Source organism: Salmo salar, chromosome ssa02, assembly GCF_905237065.1.
Source record: "Salmo salar chromosome ssa02, Ssal_v3.1, whole genome shotgun sequence".
Taxonomy (NCBI): domain Eukaryota; kingdom Metazoa; phylum Chordata; class Actinopteri; order Salmoniformes; family Salmonidae; genus Salmo; species Salmo salar.
In genome coordinates, this window is record NC_059443.1 from 73,623,433 (window position 1) to 73,640,145 (window position 16,713).

A 16,713-nucleotide genomic window follows, 5' to 3' on the forward strand; every position below is an offset into this window, starting at 1 on the left:
TAATGCAGGGAAACTTAAGTCCGTTTTACCTCATTTCTACCAGCATGTCACATGTGCAACCAGAGGAAAAATAAACTCTAGACCACCTTTACTCCACACACAGAGACGCATACAAAGCTCTCGCTCGCCCTCCATTTGGCAAATCTGATCATAATGCTATCCTCCTGATTCCTACTTACAAGCAAAAACTATAGCAGGAAGTACAGGTGACTCGCTCAGTATGGAAGTGGTCAGATGATGCGGATGCTACACTACAGGACTGTTTTGCTATTACAGACTGGAATATGTTCCTGGATTCATTCAATGGCATTGAGGAGTATACCACTTCAGTCAACGGCTTCATCAATTAGTGCATCCACGACGTCATCCCCACAGTGACCGTACGTACGTATCCCAACCAGAAGCCATGGATTACAGGCAATATCCGCATCGAGCTAAAGGCTAGAGTTGCCGCTTTCAAGGAGCGGGACACTAATCCAGACACTTATAAGAAATCCCACTAAGCCCTCAGAAGAACCATCAAACAGGCAAAGCGTCAATACAGGATTAAGATTGAATCCTACTACACCGGCTCTGACACTTGTTGGATGTGGCAGGGCTTGAAAACTATTACGGACTACAAAGGGAAACCTAGCTGTGAGCTGCCCAGTGACGCGAGCCTACCAGACGAGCTAAATGTGCCCAAGGAAGTGAAGGTAACCTGACTAAATGATTACCGCCCCCTAGGACTCAAGTTGGTAGCTTTGAAGTGCTTTGAAAGGCTGGTCATGGCTCACATCAACAACATCCCGGAAACCCTAGACCCACTCCTATTCGCATACCGCCCCAACAGATCCACAGATGACGCAATCTCAATCACACTCCACACTGCCCTTTCACCCATTGAAAAAGGAACGCCTATGTGAGAATGCTGTTCATTGACTACAGCTCAGCATTCAACAACATAGTGCCCACAAAGCTCATCACTAAGCTAAGGAGCCTGGGACTAAACACCTTCATCTGCAACTGGATCCTGGACTTCCTGACGGGCCACCACGAGGTGGTAAGGGTAGGCAACTACACATCTGCCAAGCTGATCCTCAACACAGAGGTGCGTGTCCCCTCCTGTACTCCCTGTTCACTCACGACTGCGTGGCCAAACACGACTCCAACACCATCATTAAGTTTGCTGACGACACAACAGTGGTAGGCCTGTTCACCGACAACGATGAGACAACCAATAGGGAGGAGGTCAGAGACCTGGCAGTGTGGTACCAGGACAACAACCTCTCCCTCAATGTGAGCAAGAAGAAGGAGCTGATCATGGATTACATGAAAAGGCAGGTGGAAAAGGCCCCCATTAACGTCGACAGGGCTGTAGTGGAGCGGGTCGAGAGTTTCAAGTTCCTTGGTGTCCACATCACCAACAAACTATCATGGTCCAAACACACCAAGACAGTCGTGAAGAGGGCATGACAACACCTTTTCCCCCTCAGGAGACTGAAAAGATTTGGCAAGGGTCTCTAGATTCTCGGTTGCATCACCACCTGGTATGGCAACTGCTCGGCATCTGACCATAAGGCTCTACAGAGAGTAATGCGTACGGCTCAGTACATCACTCAGGCCAAACTTAATGCCATCCAGGACCTATATACTAGGCATTGTTAGAGGAACGCCCCAAACATTGTCAAAGACTCCAGTCACCCAAGTCATAGACTGTTCTCTCTGCTTCCGCACGGCAAGCTGTAGCATTAGCAATGTCTTTCAAAAGGAGACAACTCACAAATGTGGAAATTCTGGAGATTTTTTTAAATTCTGACAATGAGTCTGAGTATGAAAGTCAGGAATCAGATTCTGGCAGTGAGGAGCTGCCCCCCAACCTTGCAGCCATTGAGAACCCTGAATCTGAGGATCCCTTGTCCACTGACAAAGTCTCAGGTCCCTTTGAAGATGCTGGTGGTGATGGAGGCAGACCGACAGTGGATGAAGTACAGGAGTTCTGTGGTAGCTGGAAGGTCGCCAGCCATTTCACCACTCCTGGCCCTGCTGTTTGCTTTGATGAGTCCCAGTCTTGAGTGCAATGCCCCTTTCCATTTCCCTATAGCTAAAACACCTAATCATTCTAACCTGAAGACCATGATAAAATGGTTACATTTTTATTGGAGTCAGGTGTGTTAGCTGGGGCTGATGCAAAAGTATGATTGTGTTTCCCTTCACAGGCGTTGTATGCATCAACCAATGGTTGCGTGCCATGTCATCAACTGTGCCATCCGGTACCAGATTGCTATAGCATATGGTGTGGTTTGCTGATATCAGAGGAGGCTGGTGGGTTGGAGCTACTGGAGGACAGGCTCATTGTAACAGTGTCACGCCCTGACCTGAGAGAGCCTTTTTATGTCTCTATTTAGGTTTGGTCAAGGTATGATTTGGGTGGGCATTCTATGTCCTTTTTTCTATGCTTTGTATTTCTTTGTTTTGGCCTGGTATGGCTCTCAATCAGGGACAGCTGTACATCGTTGTCGCTGATTGGGAGTCATACTTAGGCAGCCTGTTTTCCTTTGGGGTTTGTGGGTAGTTATTTTCTGTTTTGTACATTTTGTGACCTGACAGAACTGTTGGCTGTCGTTCATTTTCTTGTTTGTTTGAAGTGTTTCTTATTATTAAAACATTAATATGAACACTCACCACGCTGCGCTTTGGTCCCCTTCTTCTACAGACGACAAGTGTTACAAACAGCTGGGATTAAATCAATGGAACGAAGTCAAACACGTTGTTTCCATGTGTTTGATGTGTTGGTACTATTCCATTGATTCCATTCGCGATATTACAATAAGCCAATCCTCCTATAGCTCCTCCCACCAGCCTCCTCTGGCTGATATGTGAAATACCTATCAAGGCATTGTAATATCTGTCACGCGTCAGCAATGTAGTCAGGCAGGAATGCACTCAAGGTCACCAATCAGGCCACAGCTGACAGGAGATGCCCATCCCTGTCCCTCCATCCCATCCCTGCTGTGGTATATCAGCACCACTGTGGTCAATCAGCACCAAGAAACCTGCAGGTGTGTCCCTCACAGCAACAACCTGCTATAAGATTGGCCCAGTTCAATACGACACAGTATAGGCTACTTAACCCTTGAACTCTCTTAGGTAAATATCATATACTTTGACCTGTGCTACACTATCTTGTCCTAGACCCTCTATTTAATCTATTTAATGAAACAAGATAAATGTTTCAGGTAAAAGTGAAAAACATAATTCTCCTTTCATTGTTATACAATATTAAACCATATGTTTGAATACAAACATATAGATTTATGTGACTGTTGACTTTCCAAGAAACCTGTTTCTGTGATTGCATTGTCTTAACATGTCTAGTGATTAAATCGTTTGATTATGTATGCATCAATGTCAACAGACCTAGTATCAATAAAATGTTTACTCAATATTGTGCTACAGTTATTACAATACTGCACAATAGATTGTTGTACATGTCATTAGTAAGGTAGTTAAGTTGAATACTCACTTTTAGTGTAGTTTCGTATATTGGTTAATTGTCCCCTGTTGTGACTGTGAGAGCTGAAGCTATGTGCTGCACCTTACAGTCGGAGTTAAGTTTAATTTCAAGTCATTTCTAGCCTATGTGAGAAATAATTCCCCTCAGGACAGGCAGAGGCTGAATTCTGATTGGATGTTGCTATTATCAACCTACTCTGACAACTCAACCTTGGATAAGCCACATCTCTGGGAAAAAGGAAACTTGTCGGATACATAGACGTCTCCTTCTGGGAAAAAAAGGTTAAAATTAAATAACAAATAAAACAGTATTTTCAAATATAACTTTGTAGTTGCCTAGCCTGGTCCCAGATCTGTTTGTTCTCTTTCCAACTCCACTGATCACTATCAAGCCATATGACAATGAGTGACAAGGAGTTCAATGTTTTTGGGGGGTTGGTATTTGAACACGACATAAGCAATGGAACAATTTGTAGAATTGCAAGAAATTTGCTCTCAAACCGCAACAAATTTTTCTCAGCCTCATGACAAAATGTTAAACAGCGGTTGACATGCTTCGAAGTACGGTAATGGAATATTTAGAATTTTTTTGTCACGAATTGCGCCATGCTCGTAACCCTTATTTACCCTTTCGGATAGTGTCTTGAACGCACAAACAAAACGCCGCTGTTTGGATATAACGATGCATTATTTTGGACCAAACCAACATTTGTTATTGAAGTAGAAGTCCTGGGAGTGCATTCTGACGAAGACAGCAAAGGTAATAACATTTTTCTTATAGTAAATCTGACTTTGATGAGTGCTAAACTTGCTGGGTGTCTAAATAGCTAGCCCTGTGATGTCGGGCTATCTACTGAGAATATTGCAAAATGTGCTTTCACCGAAAAGCTATTTTAAAATCGGACATATCGAGTGCATAGAGGAGTTCTGTATCTATAATTCTTAAAATAATTGTTATGCTTTTTGTGAACGTTTATCGTGAGTAATTTAGTAAATTCACCGGCAGTGTTCGGTGGGAATGCTAGTCACATGGTAGTCACATGCTAATGTAAAAAGCTGGTTTTTGATATAAATATGAACTTGATTGAACAAAACATGCATGTATTGTATAACATAATGTCCTAGGGTTGTCATCTGATGAAGATCATCAAAGGTTAGTGCTACATTTAGCTGTGGTTTGGGTTTATGTGACATTATATGCTAGCTTGAAAAATGGGTGTCTGATTATTTGTTGCTGGGTACTCTGCTGACATAATCTATTGTTTTGCTTTCGTTGTAAAGCCTTTTTGAAATCGGACAGTGTGGTTAGATTAACGAGAGTCTTATCTTTAAAATGGTGTAAAATAGTCATATGTTTGAAAAATTGAAGGTTTTGCATTTCTAAGGTTTTTGAATAACGCGCCACGGGATTGCACTGGCTGTTACGTAGGTGGGACGATTTGGTGCCACCTATCCCAGAGAGGTTAACCTGTTAGGGCTAGGGGGCAGTATTTACACGGCCGGATAAAAAACGTACCCGATTTAATCTGGTTACTACTCCTGCCCAGTAATTAGAATATGCATATAATTATTGGCTTTGGATAGAAAACACCCTAAAGTTTCTAAAACTGTTTGAATGGTGTCTGTGAGTATAACAGAACTCATATGGCAGGCAAAAACCTGAGAAGATTTCATGCAGGAAGTGGCCTGTCTGACAAGGTGTCGTTCTTCTTGTCTCTGTTTATTGAAGAGTCAGGATCTTAGCTGTAACGTGACACTTCCTACGGCTCCCATAGGCTCTCATAGCCCGGGAAAAAGCTGAACGATATCGAGGCAGCCTCTGGCTGAAACACATTATCGCCTTTGCCAAGAGGCCGATCAGAGGACAAAGGGCTTAGGTGCGTGCCCGCGTCGACCCAGTGATATATTTTCTTTCGTCTGTTTACCTAATTGCAGATTCCCGGTCGGAATATTATCGCTTTTTTACGAGAAAAATGGCATAAAAATTTATTTTAAGAATAGCATTGCAATAGCTGCAAATGTTTCTCTCTGCCCCACTGCAAAATGTGTTGAAATGCAGGATGTAAGCTGTTTTCGTTTTTGAGCGGAGTTGGGGGTGTCATGGAAATTCTAATAAATTTTGAGGAGAGATGGTCAATCACCAATCAGGATATTACTTTATTCAAAACGTATTAATAACATTGATGAATTTTTATAATAATGAAGCTGGTCGACGAACCACCCTTAGATGATTCGTTGAGAGCCCAACGAGCGGATTTGAGCCACAGCATTTTATAGCAAAGTACATCCTCCTGAATGTTCATGACAAACAACGGATGTATGGAATGGGTCAGAAGGTTAGGATTTGTATGAAACATACTAATAGACAGTATCTTCTGTAAAGACTGTTCTCATTGTATAGAAACCAGGGTCTCGCCCCCAAAACAAGGTTCCTCTCATAATTATCCATACCCGAGCCATCTCCACCCTGGCACCTCCCGGCAAACAAACACCAACTCATGCTATGGAATGCGGTATTTTAAGTTTTATCTCCAAAGGCATAGTAAATCCACTGTTAGCATTAAGCCCCAGAGGCCCATTCTCAGATCACACAGACAAAATAGAGGAGTTCTAAGAGCCCCCTATTCTGTTACATAAAACAACCATTTGATGCAATAACAGTATTATAACATAATCTTGTAATTTCACTCTCACAGGGGGCCCCATGGGAGTATGTGCCCCAGGGCCCCAAATGCAGTAGTCTGGCCCTGCACTGCAGTAGACCTTCACCAGTGCTTCTCAACCAGGGATGATAGAACCCCTAGGGTTACTGGGCCTATCCACAGGGGGTACTTCAGAAGACTCATGGGATAACAGGCTTATTGGTCAAATGTACATGAGGGGTACTTCAGGGGTACTCCAGGCAGATCAAAATGTACTTGGTGATACAGTAACCAAAAAAGGTTGAGAACCACTAGCCTACACATACAGACACATTACAACAACAAAATTCACTGATCTCATGGCTTGCATTTTCTTGATAAATACATTTGGATGAAAACAAATATTTTGAAAAACATCTTAGTGAAAAGCAAATAGATATATAATGGAACATGTTCATATTTTGTGATATTCTCATTAGGTTCAATGTGAGATAAACAAAAAAATGCAATTAGCAAGATAATTTTTGTAATCAATCTATAACATGCCATGGATTGAAATCCAGCCAGCATGTCTATACAGTGTCATCATTCACCATGATTGTCCTACTAAAGGTTCCACTACTACAGCCTTTCTTAACCTGTTAGGGCTAGGGGGCAGCATTTGCACGTCTGGATATTTTTTTTTTACCCGATTTAATCTGGTTACTAATCCTACCCAGTAACTAGAATATGCATATACTTATTATATATGGATAGAAAACACTCTAAAGTTTCTAAAACTGTTTGAATGGTGTCTGTGAGTATAACAGAACTCATTTCGCAGGCAAAACCCTGAGACATTTTCTGACAGGAAGTGGATACCTGATGTGTTGTATTGACTTTAAACCTATCCCATTGAAAAACACAGGGGCTGAGGAATATTTTGGCACTTCCTATTGCTTCCACTAGATGTCACCAGCCTTTACAAAGTGTTTTGAGTCTTCTGGAGGGAGATCTGACCGAACAAGAGCCATGGAACGATGATGTCCCATTAGACACCTGGCGCGCGAGTTCATGTTGGGTACCCTCGTTCCAATACGTTATAAAAGAGTATGCATTCGTCCACCTTGAATATTATTCATGTTCTGGTTAAAAAAGGCCCTAATGATTTATGCTATACAACGTTTGACATGTTTGAACGAACGGAAATATATTTTTTCCCCTCGTTCATGACGAGAAGTCCGGCTGGCTTAGATCATGTGCTAACAAGACGGAGATTTTTGGACATAAATGATGAGCTTTTTTGAACAAAACTACATTCGTTATGGACCTGTGATACCTGGAAGTGACATCTGATGAAGAGAATCAAAGGTAATGGATTATTTACATAGTATTTTCGATTTTAGATCTCCCCAACATGACGTCTAGTCTGTATCGCAACGCGTATTTTTCTGGGCGCAGTGCTCAGATTATTGCAAAGTGTGATTTCCCAGTAAGGTTATTTTTAAATCTGGCAAGTTGATTGCGTTCAAGAGATGTAAATCTATAATTCTCTAAATGACAATATAATATTTTACCAATGTTTTCTAATTTTAATTATTTAATTTGTGACGCTGACTTGACTGCCGGTTATTGGAGGGAAACGATTTCCTCAACATCAATGCCATAGTAAAACGCTGTTTTTGGATATAAATATGAACTTGATAGAACTAAAAATGCATGCATTGTCTAACATAATGTCCTAGGAGTGTCATCTGATGGAGATTGTAAAAGGTTAGTGCATCATTTTAGCTAATTTTATGGTTTTGGTGACCCTGTCTTTGACTTGGCAAAACATTACACACAACTCTTGTAAATGTACTGTCCTAACATACTCTAAATTTATGCTTTCGCCGTAAAACCTTTTTGAAATCGTAAAACGTGGTTAGATTAAGGAGATGTTTATCTTTCAAATGGTGTAAAATAGTTGTATTTTTGAAAAATTTGAATTTTGACATTTATTTGGATTCAAATTTGCCGCTCTTGAAATGCACCTGCTGTTGATGGAGTGCACCACGGGTGGCACGCTAGCGTCCCACCTAGCCCATAGAGGTTAAACCAGTTTGTGCCAGGGACCAGCAAGGCATGGCCTTCTTCCTCTTGGGACCGCTTTGGTAATAAATTATTGAAAATCGCTTTTTCGTCATAAAAAACACCTTTTATTTATTGTATTTTTTACTTTACTCTAAATTAATGAATTATGTATTTACTTGGCTGCCTTCATGGTCTGTCTGTCTGTCTGTCTGTCTGTCTGTCTGTCTGTCTGTCTGTCTGTCTGTCTGTCTGTCTGTCTGTCTGTCTGTCTGTCTGTCTGTCTGTCTGTCTGTCTGTCTGTGTTGTACTCATGTCTCTCTCTATGCTGTCTTCAAACAATGTAACAATAACTGAATCCTTATAAACAAATAACAATCTTTCATTATTTCGATATATACAGTGCCTCCGGAAAGTATTCAGACCCCTTGACTTTTTCCTCATTTTGTTATGTTACAGCCTTAATCGAAAATAGAGACCCGTTTCAATGAACTAGGTGTATGTCGGAGGATCACAACTTTACAGGAGAGCCGTTTGAGCGTAAACTTTTTTTAAAAGATCAAAATGTTTTTTTTTCACCGGTTAATATTGTACATAAAAGCCTCTAAGAGAGGTGAGCACTAGAATATCCTCTCTGTCTCCTCACTGTCCGATCCGCTGCTTTGGTTGCTGCTTCACAATATCTTTCACATGACCCATCAATTTAGACAAGTGTGTCTGGGTAAGCGTCATCTAATATTAATAAAATATTTTTATCTGGACACTGTTAACCTAGAATTTTTCCTTTTACCATTTTTTGTCTTAATCCTTACTACACGACCTCACATGTGAATCCAGATGGGTGGGGCTGACTTAAGAGGGTGGGAACATTACTGAATGGGTGTAGACAAAGGAGAGCTCTCCAGTAAGTTCCAAAACATTCAAAGGCCATTTTCTCAAAAGTTAATTTACAAGTTTGTCAACTTTCAAAGCAGAATTACTGACACATTGTTCCTGCAGAAGCAGTGTATGATATACAATTTTGTAGCTCCGAGTCTCTACTTTTATCCAATGAAAAAAACACAGTTTCAAATTTTGCTACATCGAATCAAGGTGGTCGGTCACATATTTTGCTTCATAATACCGATTTGAGCAGGTCGGTCACAATTGATTACATTTTAAAAAATCCTCAGCAATATACAAACAATACCCCATAATGACAAAGTGAAAACAGGTTTTTAGAATTTTTGCAAATACAAATATAAAACAAAACAGAAATACCTTATTTACATAAGTATTCAGACCATTTGCTATGAGACTCAAAATTGAGCTCAGGTGCTTCCTGTTTCCATTGATCATCCTTGAGATGTTTCTACAACTTAATTGGAGTCTACCTGTGGTAAATTCATGATTTGGAAAGGCACACAACTGTATATAAGGTCTTACAGTTGACAGTGCATGTCTGAGCAAAAACCAAGACATACCTCTGATCTGGTGGACTCACTAAACAACACACACTTTGTTTGTAAATTATGTCTAAGTGGATATCTGTAAATTAAAAACACAAGAAAATATTACTGTCTGGTGTGCTTGATATAAGGAATTTGAAATGATTTATACTTTTACTTTAGATACTTAAGTATATTTTAGCAATTACATTTACTTTTGATACTTTAGTATATTTTAAACCAAATACTTTTAGACTTTTACTCAAGTAGTATTTTACTGGGTGACTTTCACTTTTACTTCAGTCATTTTATATTAAATTATCTTTACTTTGAATCATTAATGACAATTGGGTACTTTTTCCACCACTGGTTTTGAAGACATCAGCAGGAACTAGTTCAGCATGTTTCTAAACAAGGAACGAAAATTGTAGGTAACTGACATGATGATAGATTAAAAAATATAATCTGATTATTCAGGGGTAATTTCAGGTCAGGCTCACAAGCATGGTTACCATAGAACAAGACTCTGACCTGGATTCAATCCAAGGTGTATTATAGAGCAGTGCACTAGACAGATGACAATGCTCCTTTTAAAGGCAATTTCCCCACTGTTCACGGATATCACATTCATGGTTTAATCAAAGTTGCACAGAAAAGATAAAATGTCTATCTGGCCTTCTCTGAGTTCTATCAACAATAACCCTGGAAGCTGGTAGGAAATCCAAATATGGAAGTCCATCAGCTGTTACAGAGTTATAAAACATCAGTTGTTACAGAGTTATAAAACATCAGTTGTTACAGTTATAAACATCAGCTGTTACAGAGTAATAAACATCAGCTGTTATAAAACATCAGCTGTTACAGAGTAATTAACATCAGCTGTTACAGAGTTATAAACATCAGCTGTTACAGAATTATAAACATCAGCTGTTATAAAACGTCACCTGTTACAGAGTAATTAACATCAGCTGTTATAAAACGTCAGCTGTTACAGAGTTATAAACATCAGCTGTTATAAAACGTCAGCTGTTAGAGTAATTAACATCAGCTGTTACAGAGTTATAAACATCAGCTGTTACAGAGTTATAAAACGTCAGCTGTTACAGAGTTATAAACATCAGCTGTTATAAAACGTCAGCTGTTACAGAGTAATTAACATCAGCTGTTACAGAGTTATAAACATCAGCTGTTACAGAGTTATAAACATCAGCTGTTTCAGAATTATAAACATCAGCTGTTACAGAGTTATAAACATCAGCTGTTTCAGAATTATAAACATCAGCTGTTACAGAGTTATAAACATCAGCTGTTACAGAGTTATAAACATCAGCTGTTACAAAGTTATAAATGTCATCTGTTATAAACATCAGCTGTTACAGAGTTATAAAACATCAGCTGTTACATAGTTATATATACATCACCATATCCTACCCACCACTGCGACCTGTACGTTCTCGTTGGCTGGCCCTCGCTTCATACTCATCGCCAAACCCACTGGCTCCAGGTCATCTACAAGACCCTGCTAGGTAAAGTTCCCCCTTATCTCAGCTCGCTGGTCACCATAGCAGCACCCACCTGTAGCATGCGCTCCAGCAGGTATATCTCTCTGGTCACCCCCAAAGCCAATTCCTCCTTCAGCCGCCTCTTCTTCCAGTTTTCTGCTGCCAATGACTGGAACGAACTACAAAAATCTCTAAAACTGGAAACACTTATCTCCCTCACTAGCTTTAAGCACCAGCTGTCAGAGCAGCTCACAGATTACTGCACCTGTACATAGCCCATCTATAATTTAGCCCAAACAACTACCTCTTCTCCTACTGTATTTATTTATTTATTCTGCTCCTTTGCACCCCATTATTTCTATTTCTACTTTGCACTTTCTTCCACTGCAAATCTACCATTCCAGTGTTTTACTTGCCATATTGTATTTACTTTGCCACCATGGCCTTTTTTGCCTTTACCTCCCTTATCTCACCTCATTTGCTCACTTTGTATTTAGACTTATTTTTTTAGAGTTATAAAACATCAGCTGTTAGAGTTATAAACATCAGCTGTTAGAGTTATAAAACATCAGCTGTTACATAGTTATAAACATCAGCTGTTAGAGTTATAAAACATCAGCTGTTACATAGTTATAAACATCAGCTGTTACAGAGTTATAAACATCAGCTGTTACATAGTTATAAACATCAGCTGTTAGAGTTATAAAACATCAACTGTCATGGTTAGAAACATCAGCTGTTAAATAGTTATAAAACATCAGCTGTTACAGAGTTATATACATCAGCTGTTACAGAGTTATAAACATCAGCTGTTACATAGTTATAAACATCAGCTGTTAGAGTTATAAAACATCAGCTGTTATAAAGTTATAAATATCAGTTGTTACAGTGTTATAAAACATCAGCTGTTACATAGTTAAACATCAGCTGTTACAGTTATAAACATCAGCTGTTACAGTTATAAACATCATCTCTTACAGAGTTAAACATCAGCTGTTACAGTTATAAACAGCTGTTACAGTTATAAACATGAGCTGTTACAGTTATAAATATCAGCTCTTACAGAGTTTTAAACATCAGCTATTGCATAGATATAAACATCAGCTGTTACAGTGTTATAAACATGAGCTGTTATAAGCCTTAGCTGTTACAGAGTTAGAAACATCGGCTGTTACGGAGTTATAAAACGTCAGCTGCTATAGAGTTATAAACATAATCTCTTACAGAGTTATAAACATCAGCTGTTAAAGAGTTATAAAACATCAGCTGTTACACAGATATTAAACTGTTTTAAAGCAATCACTATAGTAAAAAGATTATTAGTAATCAATTCCATCAAACAGTAGTTGTAAACTAATCAGATCATCAGACAGTGTCCACAGAATGTTATCAATATAATACAACAGTGAATAATCAGTCCTCGGTTCTTTAACTTGTACCTTCAGTAACTTGCTCTGGTGTCATTCACTATATCAACAGATACGAGAACAAACCATAACAAGTCTGGTGACTATAAACCCGCACCCTGAGTACCTCCCACAACACAAACCCAATGGGGAACTTACATTTCCCCATTGGGTTTGTGTTGTGGGAGGTACCTGTGGGGATTGTACCAAAAGGCACCCAGTACACTTTATAGTGCACGAGGGCCCTGGTGAAGGGAATAGGGTGCCATTTGTGACACACCCCACATGTGCTGATGTGTTTCAGACAGTCCTTCCTATTTAGATACCTATCTCTCACCACAGGTGTATGAAATGTCTGCTTTGTTCTGAAGTCATCAACATGATGCACTGACTTCCCTCACAGTCCTTCTCATCACGAGGTGTGTTTTGGTGGAATGACGTCCTTCTCATCACGAGGTGTGTTTTGATGGAATGACGTCCTTCTCATCACGAGGTGTGTTTCTAATGTAATTTCCAGTGAAAGGTGTGACAACGTAGCCTGTGTACCCAGATCCTATTTCATTGTGTGTAACAGTCAGTTTAGCTTATAAAACATTTGCTTAGTAACCGGACACCAATGTGATCTGTTGGACAAAACGTGATCTGTGATAGACTTACTATATTTGCATAACCTTGTGATAAGGATATATGTGAGGGTTTTTGAATCAGGATAAATCCTCTTTATCTTTTTGAACTCATTAATGATAGAATGTTCATATGTGACCTGATTCAAGAAGCTAGGCACTACTTCACTGCTTGTTTGGCAGAAATGCCTTAAAAAAAAACGTATTTGCCATCTGCAAATTAGAGCCTAGTCGGTTTAGCCACAGAAAAAGCCAGGAACCTTCCCGCTAGCCATGATTGGCTGAGATAAATGGCTGGATATGCCGAGAGTTGAGTTCGGATTGGTCTGCCATGTAGCACGCTTCCGTCTATAACGTGAGCTGCTCAGTATGTGAAGATAATGAGCAGCTGTTTTTTTAAAGATATAACGTTAGCAATGGACTGCTCTCAACAACATTGCTGCCTTGAATTTAGCAGGCGCTATAGACAAAGATCAGTGGGGAAAAGTTGTGATGGACTACTACTATGGTCAGTTTGAACTGGAGTGACTTGACACAGGTTGTGATAAGAGTCACAGTGATAATAGTCATTGACTCAAAGCCACATTTCAAACGTTGCTTGTTAGGGGGAGGTAGTTGCAGAAACGTTGGAATGGTTTAGTCGGCTTCCTCAATAGTTGGTCCAGATGATCCATCGCCTGCAGGAGTGGCGCCACCAGCACCGGGGAATCCACCAGCCATGCCTCCAGGCATAACACCAGCACCCTGGTACAACTTGGTGATGATTGGGTTGCACACAATGTATAAATCGATGGTTCAGATTACAGGATGCCATATTTTACCATATTCTGTTCCAGTTATAGGGGTGTTCAGATTCAATTAGATCTGTGGACCATACCTTTTTAATGGTTAGTTCAGAATATGAGCTTTCCAATAGTTGTTTATACATTTTGTATTTATTAACTTTTACTTATTGAGGGTAGCCCAAATGAGACCAGGGTCTCATTCCCAATGGTGCCCTGAATACAAACATTTTCTCCCAAACAGGAAGAAAAACTAATAGAACAAGGAAAATAAAAACAAGCACCAAGAACAACCTCAACACCACAATTTCAACATATAAACCACCTCAATCAATCGAAAGAACTGCAATCTGCCTGAGTCCCATAGGGGGAGACACAATAGGCCCGGCGAGAGGGTTTGGCCAGGGTCACTTTACTTGGCTCATCGCGCTCTAGCGACTCCTTGTGGCGGGCCGGGTGCCTACAGGCTGACTCCGGTCGTCAGTTGAACAGTGTTTCCTCCGACACGTTGGTGCGGCTGGCTTCCGGGTTAAGCGGGCGGGTGTTAAGAAGCGCAGTTTTGTGGGTAATGTTTCACGCATGACTCGACCTTTGCTTCCCGAGCCCATTGGGGAGTTGCAGTGATGAGACAAGATCGAAATTGTGGAGAAAAAAGGGGTAAAATACAATTTTCATTGAAATAATCCACCACCAGAGTCCTAACCTGCCCTAGAGGCACCAGGGAATCAAGATGCAAGGAGTTTTGTAGGTTATTCCAACAATGGGGGCAATAAAACTAAAGGAGGATTTACCTAAATTGGTCGAGACCAGAGGGACCTCAAGAGTTAACTAATCTTACGAGCGGCTTTGGTAGCTCATTATTTCATACGTTAGCAACAAAGTTAGGTACGTTGGAAGCTTCTGTAGTAGAGCTTTGTAAACAAAAAGGGAGTAATGAAGTGATCTACAGGACTTTAGTGTGGACCAGCCAACCTTTTGATACAGGATGTAGTGGTGAGTATTAAAACTGTCACCTGTGAAGGGTAATTTGGTAGATGGCCTCCAAAGTTTTAAGAGTAGTAGCTGCTGCAATCTGGTAAATGGTATCACCTTAGTCAAGAACTGTTAGGAAGAACTGTCAGGCTGCTTCCTGCTATTTAGGGAGGGGCAAGATATATTCCTAAAACCGAGGCCCACTTTGCAAACAGATTAATAATCCAAGTTTTAACAGATAAACCAATATTATTTTTATTAATAGTAAAGAGAACAGGTCCCAGTACCAGGAAACTAGACTTCACACCATCAGAAATCAAACATTGAGTCCTGTCTGACAGATCATTCTCAAACCACTTTCAAGAACCTCAACCTTTGAATGAGTGTGATGGTCAACAGTGTCCAAGGCCTTGGAAAGTCAGCACAATAATGTTTCTGATCAAAGCAATTGAACACATCTAAAACAAGCGTAGCAGCTGAAACTGTGCTCTGTCCAGGTCTAAAACCTGATTGGTTCACATTAAGAATAGAGTGGGAAGTTAAAAAAGTTAGTTTACAGTTGGCCAGGGATTCAACACTTTGGAAAGGCAAGATAACCTGTTATGGCTAGGGGGCAGTATTTTCACAGCTGGATAAAAAACGTACCCGATTTAATCTGGTTACCACTCCTACCCAGTAACTAGAATATGCATATACTTATTACATATGGATAGAAAACACCCTAAAGTTTCTAAAACTGTTTGAATGGTGTCTGTGAGTATAACAGAACTCATTTGGCAGGCAAAAACCTGACAAGGTTTCAGGCAGGAAGTGGCCTGTCTGACAAGGTGTCGTTCTTAATGTCTCTGTTTATTGAAGAGTGAGGATCTTAGCTGTCCCGTGACACTTCCTACGGCTGCCATAGGGTCTCAGAAGGCGGTAAAAAGCTGAATCGTGGCTTTGCAGGCTCTGGCTGAAAAAAAGTAGCGCGTTTGGGTAGTGGCTGGTTACAGTACTGTGAGACTCAGGCTCGTGCCAACGTCGACCGAAAGCTTTGTTTACTTTCCTCTGTTTAGCTAAAAGGAGATTCCCGGTCGGAATATTATCGCTTTTTTACGAGAAAAATGGCATAAAAATGGATTTTAAACAGCGGTTGACATGCTTCGAAGTACGGTAATGGAATATTTAGATTTTTTTTGTCACGAATTGCGCCATGCGCACAACCCTGATTTACCATTTCAGATAGTGTCTGGGACGCACGAACAAAACGCCGCTATTCGGATATAACGATGGATTATTTTGGACCAAACCAACATTTGTTATTGAAGTAGCAGTCCTGGGAGTGCATTCTGATGAAGACAACAAAAGGTAATCAAACTTTTATAATAGTAAACCTGATATTGGTGAGTGCTAAACTTGCCGGGTGTCTAAATAGCTAGCCCGTGATGCCTGGGCTATGTACTTAGAATATTGCAAAATGTGCTTTCACCAAAAAGCTATTTTAAAATCGGACATATCGAGTGCATAGAGGAGTTCTGTATCTATAATTCTTAAAATAATTGTTATGCTTTTTGTGAACGTTTATCGTGAGTAATTTAGTAAATTCTTAGTGAATTCGCCGGAAGTTTGCGGGGGGTATGCTAGTTCTGAACGTCACATGCTAATGTAAAAAGCTGGTTTTTGATATAAATATGAACTTGATTGAACAAAACATGCATGTATTGTATAACATAATGTCCTAGGGTTGTCATCTGATGAAGATCATCAAAGGTTAGTGCTGCATTTAGCTGTGGTTTGGGTTTATGTGACATTATATGCTAGCTTGAAAAATGGGTG

General features: G+C 40.1%; 1 long non-coding RNA gene across 1 annotated transcript in view; it reads left to right on the top strand.

The window, feature by feature from the left end:
* Positions 1–12,923: 12,923 nt before the first annotated feature.
* LOC106592152 (uncharacterized) overlaps positions 12,924–16,713 on the top strand; it is a 35,806-nt gene continuing 32,016 nt past the window's right edge. Inside the window, exon 1 of the long non-coding RNA XR_006762519.1 lies at positions 12,924–13,014. This is a non-coding gene — a long non-coding RNA (uncharacterized lncRNA). The remainder of the gene's footprint in view (positions 13,015–16,713) is intronic.